Genomic DNA, 11,985 nt, shown 5'->3' with positions numbered 1-11,985 from the left:
CTCTACTAGAAATAATATGGAATATTAGATAATGGCTTCTGTAATCTAATACTTTTAATTTTATTTTTTTTAGGGAAAATGTATGTATTAAGTCAATATTAAACATCTTTACAGTAGAACAAATTCATCACACCTATTAGAGGAATTAAAAAATCCAAACACAGTGCTGAATAGATGGCTCAGTAGTTAAGAGTGTTGACTACTCTTCCAGAGGTCCTGAATTCAGTTCCCAGCAATCACATGGTGGCTCACAACTATCTGTAATCGGATCCCACACCCTCTTTTGGTGTGTCTGAAGATAGATGCAGTGTACTCATATACATAAAATCAATAAATATATCTTTTTTAAAATCAAAAAAATTTTAGAAGGTAAATATGTGGGAATTTTTATTTTGTCTTCAGATTTATTGAAAATATGGCATAACAGATTAAATAGCTCCATGTGATATTTTGAAATTTATCCCAACTGTAAACTGAGTGACCTACCTGAAGGTTAGAGAGACTGCCAAAGTCCAGAAGCTTCAGCATTTCCTAGGTGTCAGGATCGAACAGACCTCTCGAACATAATTATCTCTCCTCTCTCTCTTCTTCCTGCAACTTGATAGAGATACCTCTCACAGGACCTCTCTGAATCCGCGTCATCAGATGCATGACCTATCTTGTTTCGAAGTTTCTTGCTGGGGATAATGGCGATCTTTTCACACAGGCACTTGCTGGTGTAGAAGTCATTCCCCCAGGCATGTGTAATACTTCTCTGTGATGACCTGGGCCATCTTCTTCACAGTCTTGGTGTGAACACAGCCCATGTTGGCAGGTAAAGAGGCAAATACATTATTTTAAAATTAATTTTTAATTAAAAATCCACCTACAGGGCTGACAAGAGGGCTCAGCGGATAAGAGCACTGACTGCTCTTCTAGAGGTCCTAAGTTCAAATCCCAGCAACTACATGGTGACTCACAACCACCCATAATGAAAGCTGATGCCCTCTTCTGGTGCATCTGAAGACAGCTACAGTATACTTAATGTATAATAATAAATAAATCTTTTAAAAACATCCTCATACAATGTATTTTAATCATATTCTTCCCTCTCCTCCTGCACTTCTCAGATTCCTAACTCCTGATCCCCATCTCAATGTCATACTTTCTTGTTCTCTCTCTCAAAAAGAGGAAATTAAAAGAAACTGAACAACAACAACGAAGCAAAAAGGCACAAAAACATACCACTCCCAATTGAATTCTCCTAGTTTCCCCTTTTGTCTTTTTATAACACTAGACTCCATTTCTCTTTCCTTGGATGACCCCCTCCTCCTTCCCCCTAGTCTGTTACTAGCTACCTAACCACTGTGGTTATTCTGATTGAAACATATATATCTAAAGCTTAATAATATTCACATATAAAAAAAATCATTTGATATTTGTCTTTTGGGGTCTGAGTTACCTCACTCAGGATAATTGTTTTTAGCTCCACCCAGTTACCCTGCAAATTTATTAATTTAATTTTTCTTAATGTTAATTGAAATACTATCCCGTTGTACACATGCCCCACATTTCCATTATTCAGTCATTGGTTGATAAATATCTATGCCACTTTAATTTTCTAATGAAACATAGATGTAATGAACGTGGATGAGCAAGTATCTCTATAGTAGGATGTAGATGTCCAAGAGTGACACAGCTGGATCTTATGGTAGATCAGTTTTCAGCTTTCTGAGGAGCCTCCACACAGATTTCCACGATGGCTGTTCAAGTCTGTAGTCCTACTAGCAATGAGTAAGTGTTTCCCTTTCCCCACATCCTCACCAGCCCATGATATCACTTATTTTTATTGATCTTGGCTCTTCTGACTTGAGTAAGATGAAATATCAGAATAGTTTTAATTTGCATTTCTCTGATGGCTAAAGATGCTGAATATTTTTGAAAGTGCTTTCAGTTATTTGTGATTCATCTTTCTAGAACTCTCTGTTTAGTCTGATACCCACTTTTTAATTGGGTTAATTGCTTTCTTGATGTTCTGCCTCCCCTCCTTTTTATAAAAGTTCTTTATATTACAGTTTTAGATACCAACCCTCTATTAGATGTGTAATTGGTAATGATCTTTCCCCATCCTTTTTAGCGTGCTGCTTTGTCCCAGTGATGGTGATCTTTGCCATACAAAACCTTTTCAGCTTCACAAGGGCCCATTTGCTAATTGTTGGGTTTGGTGGCTGTGTCATCGGTGTCCTGTTCAGAAAGCCCTTTCTTGTATCAGTAAGTTCCAGACTGTTTCCTCTTCTATCAGGCTTAGAAAATATGGTCTTAGGTTGATTCATTTGGGGCTGAATTCTGTGCCAGATGATACATATGGATCTGTTTTCAGTTGTCTACACACAGCTGTCCAGTTTGACCAGCACCATTTGTTGAAGATGCTGCTCACCAGTGTGAACACTTTGTGTTCTCCACACACAATTTCTCCAGTGTGTACTTTAGGCCATTGATTTGAAAAATCAATGTCCATAAGGGTATGGAACTATGTCTGGGTTTTCAATTCTATTCCACTATCAGTATGCTTGTTCTTATGCCAATGCTGTGCTATTGTATTACTATACCTTTGTATATATATATAAACTTGGAATATAAGATATTAATATCTCTAATGGTCCTTTATTATTCAGGAATGTTTTAGCTAACCTGGGTTTTCTGTTTGTTTGTTTGTTTCTATATGAAGTTGAAGGTTATTTCTTCAGTTGTTGAGAAGAATTGTGTTACATTTTTTGATGGAGAGTGTACTGAATCTGTAGATTGATTTTGGAAGGATGGAGATTTTCAAAATACTAATCCTACCAGTCTGTGTGGGAGATCTTTCCATCACCCGCTGTCTTCTTTGATTTCTTTCTTCAAATTCCTTAAAGTGTTTATTATTCAAGTCTTTCATTTGCTTATTTATAGCTAGCCTAAGATATTGTTAAGGCTATCATGAGAGGGACTGCTTTCCTGGTTTCTTTCTCAATATGTTTGCCATTTCCAAACACTTTTTCATTTATTTTATTGGGGGGGTGGGAGTGTTCATATGCATGGCCCACATGTAAAAGTCCAAGGACACTTTGTGGATGCCAGTTCTCTCCTTCAACTATGTGGATCCTAGCAACCAAACTCGAGTTGTTGTCCTGGGTGGAAATTACCTTCCCCCACTGAAGCATCTCACTAGCTTTTTGATTGGCTGCATCACACACCCAACTCTACATATGACTTCATGCAATGGGGCATAGTCAAATATAGCTATGCTAAAAATACTGTGCACAAGTACCATCAGGCTCTGTGTTTGAATTAAATATAAAATAAGGAGGATTTCATGTGGGTGTGAGATGCCACATACCAGTTATCAAGTGTTAAAGTGGAATTCCAGACAATGAGCTCAGAAATTAGACTTGGAGTAGTCAGAGAAGACTTCCTAGAGGAGGCAGCATTTGAGCTGCTTTTTTAATACATAAGATTCTGGTCAATAAAAACAGCTGGGATCTTCCAGCTAGAGGAGAAAGTGCAAAGCTGAGACTCAACCAAACTGGTTGGGGCACAGCTGATGTTAGACCTTGTAGGTAAGGAGTTTGAGCTAATAGGGACTCAAGTTAAAGTTACTGGAGGTACAGGACAGCATACCAAAGAGCTGGGTATAAAGGGAAGTTATATATAAAGTCTTCCCTAGATACCAGTCCTCTCTAATTACATCCACATAGAATCAGAAGCTCTTTCTACCATGTTCCAAAAGACTCTGTACACCCTGTGACAGCTCTTATCACAGAAAGTGATGACCTAGTTTGTTGTGGATTTCTCTGCCATCCCTGGAAAGATGAAGACCCAGTGCTATTCATCACCTGGTGATAGGCACAGTGAGGGACCGGGATGGCCTTGGTGAAGACCCTGGGAGTACGAATAGATGATGAGGCTGAGGCAGGCTCAGTGCAGACAGGGGTGTGCAGTGTCCTCTGCAGTCTCTCCCTGACTCCATCTCTGATGGTCACCAGCTCTCTCTTCAGCATTCTTAGTTACATTTCTCTGCTTCTGTCATTAAGAATCAGCCCAGAACCTGCCAACTTCTGTGCCCACACAGTGCTCAACTCTTACAGTCATCTTCTGCTGTGTCACCTGCTCTTCGATTACAGAATAACCCAGTGAACCAAACCAGCACTTTCCCAATCACTTCCTTTTGGTCTAGAAGGCCCATCTTCTAATGTGTATCTAGTTCTATCATCTCTCTGCCTGTCATATCTGTCATCTATCTGTCTGTATGTCTCATATCACACACACACACACACACACACACACACACACACACACATTCAGGCTTAGGTTTTTATAGTGAATATGAAAACTTTTGCTCCGAATTATCATCTGTTGATTCCCAACTAGCAACAAGGCCATCACGATTAGAAGCTATGTGCCTGCTCTATATTTACAAAGCAGTCTCTTGTTCTTCATTAGGGACTCTGCATACTCCTGGGAGGTGACTGGAGCCATGTAGAAGTGGGTCAGGTGACAGTGTGCATCCCACTGGGACGACTGAGCAAAGATTTCCCTGTATCTCTTATTTCTTTAATTACCACTGGTGGGATGTGGTCCACATTTAGCCTCATTCCTAGAAGATAGTCCACAACATAGGGTTCTCTTAAAGATTACCTGGTTGCCTGGTTTTCCTGAGATGGTAACTGCACAGCTCTTAGCAGCCACAGCTATACTGAAATGGCTCTACAGTCTAATGATACTAAAATAGAAGCACTGGTTTTTGTTTCTTTTCTCACCCAGTCCAGAATCACTCTCCTTTTCCTGGGAATAAAGAAACAGCTGGCACACCAGTTTATCCTCTCATTCATTTTATCTCACCCAGGGACAACCTCACACGCATAATCCTTTTTGAATGAATAGTATTTTGGGCTCACTTTTTTTCCCCTGTAATTCACTGAGCAGTTAGAGAAATAAAAAGCTAACAGAACTTCTTAGAGAGGCACAAAGGGAAAGGAAATAAGACATGGTTTGTGCCCTTGAGCCGCCTATGAAAGTCAGCAGGCACAGATGGGGAAGATGCCGTGCTGTGGAAGGTTTCATTTGCTTCCTGGCTTAGACTTACTCTCAGGCACTTTTCCCCCTGTGGTACTGTTTTGAGTGGGATATTTTTTCCTAGACTCAATCTCTGCCAGTTTGTTACTGGTGTATGTGACAGTTACTGATCTTTGCAACCTTGATTTTGTATCTTGCATGTTGACTGAAACTGGTGCAGGATCATTTGATATTTTTAATAGTATCCATCTTTTAATGAAAATTTAATGTCTGACTTACTAACAATGTCTAAACTTTATATAAAGCCAAAAATTTTCAAAATTCATACCATACCCACAAGTATGGCTAACATAAACGTGAGCTCCCTAGGTGCAGTGGTGTATGCCTGTAACTCCAGAGCTCAGAGGCCAAGGACAGTCTGGACTTTAGAACAAGATTCAGTTGAAGTAAACAAAAATAAGAATCAAAGCCTAGCTATCAAGCCCAGAACCCTTAGAATGTAACAAATGTGCTATGAAATCGAACTCTTGGCTGTGGAGGTGGAACTCAATGGTAGAGAACTTGTCTGGCATGCATGAGACCCAGGGGTCAATCACCAGGGCTACAAAAATCCAAACCAAGCAAGACAACAGCAACAACAACAACAGAAAACCTTTCATGAATTACTAATGAACTAATCATAGGAATGTACAATCATGTAGCCACTAAGGAAATCAGCAAGGCGGGTCCTCACAAAAGTAATACATATAATAGAACTTTATCCAAGTCAAAGGAGAGGAGTCCTGATATACCCTGTAGCCGAAAAGCATCCCTAAGATCATTGACTAGTTAAAGTAAGGCAGACAGAAGAGGCGAACATGGTGCCATTCCATCTGTAAAATTCTAGGTAAGTTCAGAGCTACAAGGTGCAGTAGAGGTTACTCGCATCACGGAGGAGAGAATACTGAAGAGAATAGTGAGGTCAATTCTGCAAGATGAAAAGTGTTCTAGAGTTTGGTGGCATAGCAACAGGAGTGAGTGCACATACTGCTGGACACTAAAAGATAAGTGAGATAGAAAAGCTCATACTTTGTGTATTTTATTAAAATGAAGTTTTAAAAAATTCTAACAGAAAAACTATTGGAGTATAAAAACTATCAAAGAATTAGTAAAAATATGGTTCAAAAGAAACAGAAAACTCCATATTCTAATCTCTCTGGTAATAATTATTGCTATACTATAAATTGCTCCTAAGTTTAGTTGCTCAAACTATAAAAAAAAACATTATGTACATTTCAGTTCATAGTGAACTCAAGTCTTGGATCAGGACTCTTGAACATAGAGTCTTGGAGTAAACCATGTCTACTGATCTAAGATCTGTCAAGATTCACTTTAAGAAAAGCTGCTTCCAATATTGTAGGTGCAGAATTCAGTTCCTGGAGACCCCTAGCCTTATAGTCTTGCTTGGTTTCTTACTGACCAAAACCTCCCTTTTGGTTGCATCCATTCATCCATACTGCCACTCAGCACATGACTGCCAACATATGCCAGAACAAGAGAGTAAAAGACCAAAGTAGATGGGAGGATTTTTATAGATTCATCTTGGAATGAGGAATCTGCTTCTGCTCTTTTTTCATTTCAAAGATGCCAGTCACTAAGTCCAATTCAGTTAGACAAACAAACAAACAAACAAAACAAAACAAAACGATAACAGATTGGCATGGGTAACAAACTGTAAGAACTGCTGAACATCAGTAAGAACTTCCAAAAATATTTCTAAATAAATGATAGAGTAAAAAGAAAGAAATGAGGAAGTATCAAGAATAAAGCTTATATATTTAATACCAAAAAACACTGGCCCAGCAACTGTGGAATAATTGTTTTCAAACATGCATGGACTATTTGTCAAATTTAACTTTATCTCTGTCCACAAAGCAAATTCTAATACATTTTAAGCATTTAAATAATATATAGTCCTATGCAGTGGAAATAATATAGAAATCAGTAACAAAAGACAAACTGGATGTCTGCCAATATTATACAACTAAACGGTATTCTTCTAAATATTTGACATTCTAAGGAAAAGTATAATCGGTAGACTTCAGAAAATATTTTAACTGATTATAAATATAATTTAAACAGGATACATTAAAACTTACAGAATATCTATCCTGATGTAATCTCAGTAACAAAACATCTTTAAACAACCAGAGGTAGCACACAATAATGAACTTTAAAATATTGAATACCAATGTTGCTTAGGCCCAGTAAGTAGCAAATCATAAACAAAGTACCACAGGAGTGCAAAGCAAACAACATTCCTGTTAAGGAAAACAGCTACTTGGCAGTTCTGGAGAGAAAGTGGGATGTCTTCTTACAAGGCAACTGGCATTTGAATTTGCACTTCAAATGCTGAGACTTCACAAAACAAATGATTAAACTAGAAAATTGTCTCTAAGATGAGAGAAAAAGCTATGGGAACTGAACCCAAGGGAGAAACTAGGAGCTAATGTTAGAGACTGATTCTGCCTCAAGGGCACTTATGAAACCAGTGACCCTCAAGTCCAGCGTTCCTTTATTGATCTGTCTAGACGATCTGTCCATTATCAAGAGTGGGTTATTGAGGTGCCCTGCTGCTGTTGCATGGACGGTCTGTCTCTCCCTTCAGATCATTTAGTGATAGCCTTCTCTAGTTAGGTGCTCCTGTATTGGGTGTGTAAGTTTTTATGACTGTTTCCTTGTTGAGTGTGCTTTATCGTTACATAATGGTCTCTTTTTACTGCCTTTGATTTAAGGTCTATTTTGTCTAATATGAGTGAAGAAGCTATTCCTGATTTCTTTCATTTTGCATAGAACATTTTCTGTACCCCCACTTTGCGTTGATGTGTGTCCTTACTTACACTAATGAAGTGGACCTCTCACATGCAGCACAGTTTGACTTTATTTTATTCCCTACCTCTTTCATTCATTCTTTGTCTTTTAGGTGGAATTAATTCAGCTGTACCCAGGGTGATCATTAGGAGGTAAGGACTAGCTGCCATTGCTTTGTATCTTGTTTTCTGTTCTATACACGCTTGCCCCTTCTTCGCGTTGTCTTTGTGATTTGAGGGTTGTACCACACTTTGAATTCTTTCTCTTGCTACTGCACGGATGGGCTACGGGTTTTTACTCTTTAGTGGCTGTGAAGCATACTGTCTTTGTAACTTGACTTTTTACTCTTTTGTGGGTCCCTTTTTCTTCCACCCTTTCCCACCCCTCTTCTTCCTTCCTTTCAGCACCCTCACACTAGGTAGGAAAGGAAACGGGATAGAGGGAAAAGGGTGTGTGTGTGATATCCTTAGACTACTTCCTGCTGATTGGGGCAAGTTCAATCTTTGCTGTCAGGATACCTGTTTTCTTCTTCTCGTTTCTTTATGCATGACCACTTGACAAACTGCAACAGAAGCAAGCAGCAGCAGCAGCAGGAGGAGGAACATAGACCAGAATGGAGGTGTGTGTGTGGGATGTATACTCTTTCAAGAGTCTCCAGAATTCCAAACATCATACACTTTGCAGAAACTATCTGCAGCTGGAAAAATTATGCCCCTGCTAGAGCACAAGGCAAATCATAGTCAGTTGTTGTGGACAGTCTAAAGCAGCCCCATGTCCCATACCTGAGATCAAAACAAAAACATATTCCTAAAAACATTTCTGTTTTTAAAGAAACCAAAATTCTCACTATAGTCTTAGTTAGTGTTTTTATTGCTATGATAAAACACCATGAACAAAAGCAAACTGGGGAGGAAAGGGATTTTTTTGGCTTACACTTCCATATCATAGTCCACATTGAAGGAAGCCAGGGCAGGAACTCAAACAGGGCAGGAACCTGGAGGCAGGAGCTGACACAGAGGCCATGGAGGAGTGCTGCTTATTGACTTACTCACATGGCTTACTCAGCCTGCTTTCTTATAGAAGCCAGAACCACCAGCCCTGGGGGATGTACTACCCACCATGGTCTAGCCCCTCACCCTTCAATTACTAATTAAGAAAATGCCAGCTGGGCAGTGGTGGCACACACCTTTAATCTCAGGATTTAGGAGGCAGAGGCGCTGGATCTCTGAGCTCAAGGCCAACCTGGTCTACAGAGTGAGTTCCAGACCAGCCAGGGTTACACAGACCCTAGTTATATAACCAGGTTATATAAACCCTGCCTCAAACAAACAAAGACCCTACAAGCTTGGCTACAGCCCAGTGTTATGGAGGCATTTTCTCAATTGAGGTTCCCTCCTCTCTGATTACTTTAGCTTGAGTCCAGTTGACATAGCCAACACACTTACATGGAATAGTGTATATGTGATAGACTAGTTCAGACTGGTAGCAATTGTGACCAAATAGAATTCCCACACTTTTGTTCCTCCCACTTTCTAGATTTCAGTAAAAAGTTTGTTTAACAGTTTATTGTTCTTACAGCTCTTCTTAAAAATTTGTCTTTGGGCACTCCCAGTTAAAACAGATACAATTTATTGTAGAGATAAACTGCTTTACACAACACACTTGAAGTGTTAGAGTGTTCTGAATGTGTCTGATATTACACTGCTGAGTTTTATGTATTCATATGTTTAATATTTAATTTCATATAAGAAAGGCCTTGTGGTAATTAATAGATGTTGCCTGTCTAGGCAACTTTTTATTTCTCCTGCATGAAGGACTCCACCAGGTAAAATATTAACTGGTAGTTTTTTCTTTAGCATTTTAAACATGTTACTTCATTCTTTTCTAGTTTGTAGGTTTCATGGATGGCCATTTTGAAACAACTTTGAATGTGAACTTTGTTTGTAAAAATTTTTCATTACGTTTTTATTTGTTTGGGGTGGGGGGAAGAGACATCAGAGGACAATTTTCCAGAGTCTCTTCTTTTACCACATGGGTTTGAGGCATCAAATGCAGGCTGCGAGGTTGAGCGGCAAGCACTCTTGCCTGTTGAATGATCCCACTGAAATGGTGTATCTTATTTCTTTCTCCTCCCAGAATTCTTCCTTTGTCTTTGGGTTTTAATAATTTGCTTATAATATGTCATGGTTCCCTGTACTTTGCAACTGAGTTTGGCTGGACACTCCTAACTATCTGGAATTTTGATGCTCTCTTTCAGTCATTGCTTCCTTAAACACAGTCTGGGCATTTTTCCCTTCTGTTCCTCCTGAATCAACTGTAACATGAAGGTTAGCTTTCTTGATGGTATGTCGTCACTCCTGTAAGCGTTCTTTTCTCTTTTGCCATACTTTTATCACTGAAACATTTTAATACTAGCATGTAAGAAGATGAAGCAGGACGACTGGCATGAGTTCAAGGCCAGCCTGGGCTACATAGTGAATTTCAGGCCAGCCTGGGCTACATAGTTAAGTTTCAGGCCAGCCTGTGCTCCATGGTGATTTTCAGCCCAGCTTTGGCTATAGAGTGAGCCCCTATTATACAAAGCATTTTGGGCCAATGTTCTTTCTAAGCTCCTCAATTCTTCTGTGTCATCCACCTACTGCTGAGGCTTTCCCTTGACCTTGTCAGCTTGGTTACTATATTTTTTTAAAAAAAAAAATTATTAATCTGTTCAGTTCTTTTAGTTTGAATTTCACTTCTCAAACTTCTAAATTAGTTGATGAAATTTTTCCTAAATTTTCCAGCTTGTTCTTTTATTATATTTTTATTTACTTGGAGGGGAACACAAGCTACAGCTCATGAAGGGGGGGAGTCAACATCAGCCTGCAGAGACTCTCCTCTCTCCTGCTATATGGATCCTAGGGATTGAATTCAGTTTTTAAAAACCCTTTATCTGCTGAGCCATCTCACTGGCTCTGGTTTTGTTTTGTTTTGTTGTTTTTAATATGAAGGAAACCTTTATCATTTATCAAAAATTTTCTAGGTATGGTAGATCAAATCCTGATCATATAGCTTGTTTCAACATCTTTCTGACTCATATTTTCATTTAAATATCATGGTACAAGGAAAGTAATGTAATCCTCATGTATAATTTTTAACCTTTTAAGGAGCAAAAACTACTGAATATAAGCTAAACATTATCTTACTGAAATCATAATAGCAGAAATATTTTTTCACTACTATAGACATTGAGTTATTTTACATTTTTTATTACTTCAAAGTTTTTTCAATTTCTTTTATTTTATTAGGTATTTTCTTTATTTACATGTCATACAGTATCTCCTTTCCCAGTTACCCCTCCAAAAACAAAAACAAAAACAAAAACAAAAAACAACGAGAACAAACCCCTGTTCCCTCCTCCTTCCCCCTGCTTGCCACTCCACCCTCTCCTGCTTACTGACCCTGGCATTCCCCTACACTGGGGCACAGAACCTTCACAGGGCAAAGGGCCTCTCCTCCCATTGATGACTAGTTTGGCTATCCTCTACTATACATATGCTGCTGGAGAAATTAGTCCCACCATGTGTACTCTGTGGTTGGTGGTTTAGTCCCTGGGAGCTTTGAGGGTATTAGTTAGTTCATATTGTTGTTTGTCCTAAGGGGCTGCAAACCCTTCAGCTCCTTGGATCCTTTCTCTAGCTCCTTTGGGAACCCTGTCCTCAGTTCAATGGATGACTGTGAGCCTCTACATCTGTATTAGTCAGGTACTGTCAGAGCCTCTCAGGAGATAGCTATATCAGGCTGGATTGTCTTTCCTTCAGTCTCTGCTCCATAGTTAGTCTCTGCAACTCCTTCCATGGGTATTTTGTTCCCCCTTTTAAGAAGGAATGAAGTGTCCACATTTTGGTTTTCCTTCTTCTTGAGTTCCTTGTGGTTTGTGGATTATACTACTTGTATTTCAATCTTCTGGGCTAATATCCACTTATCAGTGAGTACATACCATGTATGTTCTTTTGTGATTGGGTTACCTCACTCAGAATGATATTCTCTAGATTCTTCCATTTCCCTAAGAATTTCATAAATTCATTGTTTTTAATAGCTTAGTAGTACTCCATTGTGTAGATG

General features: G+C 39.0%; 1 pseudogene; it reads right to left on the bottom strand.

Annotated features, from left to right (window-relative positions):
• Positions 1–428: 428 nt before the first annotated feature.
• Positions 429–806, bottom strand: LOC116101128 (annotated as a pseudogene).
• Between the last annotated feature and the right edge of the window lie 11,179 nt (positions 807–11,985).

Source organism: Mastomys coucha, unplaced genomic scaffold (genome assembly GCF_008632895.1).
Source record: "Mastomys coucha isolate ucsf_1 unplaced genomic scaffold, UCSF_Mcou_1 pScaffold21, whole genome shotgun sequence".
Lineage (NCBI taxonomy): Eukaryota > Metazoa > Chordata > Mammalia > Rodentia > Muridae > Mastomys > Mastomys coucha.
Note: the sequence above shows the minus strand (reverse complement) of the source record. Positions and strands in the feature narration are given on the sequence as shown.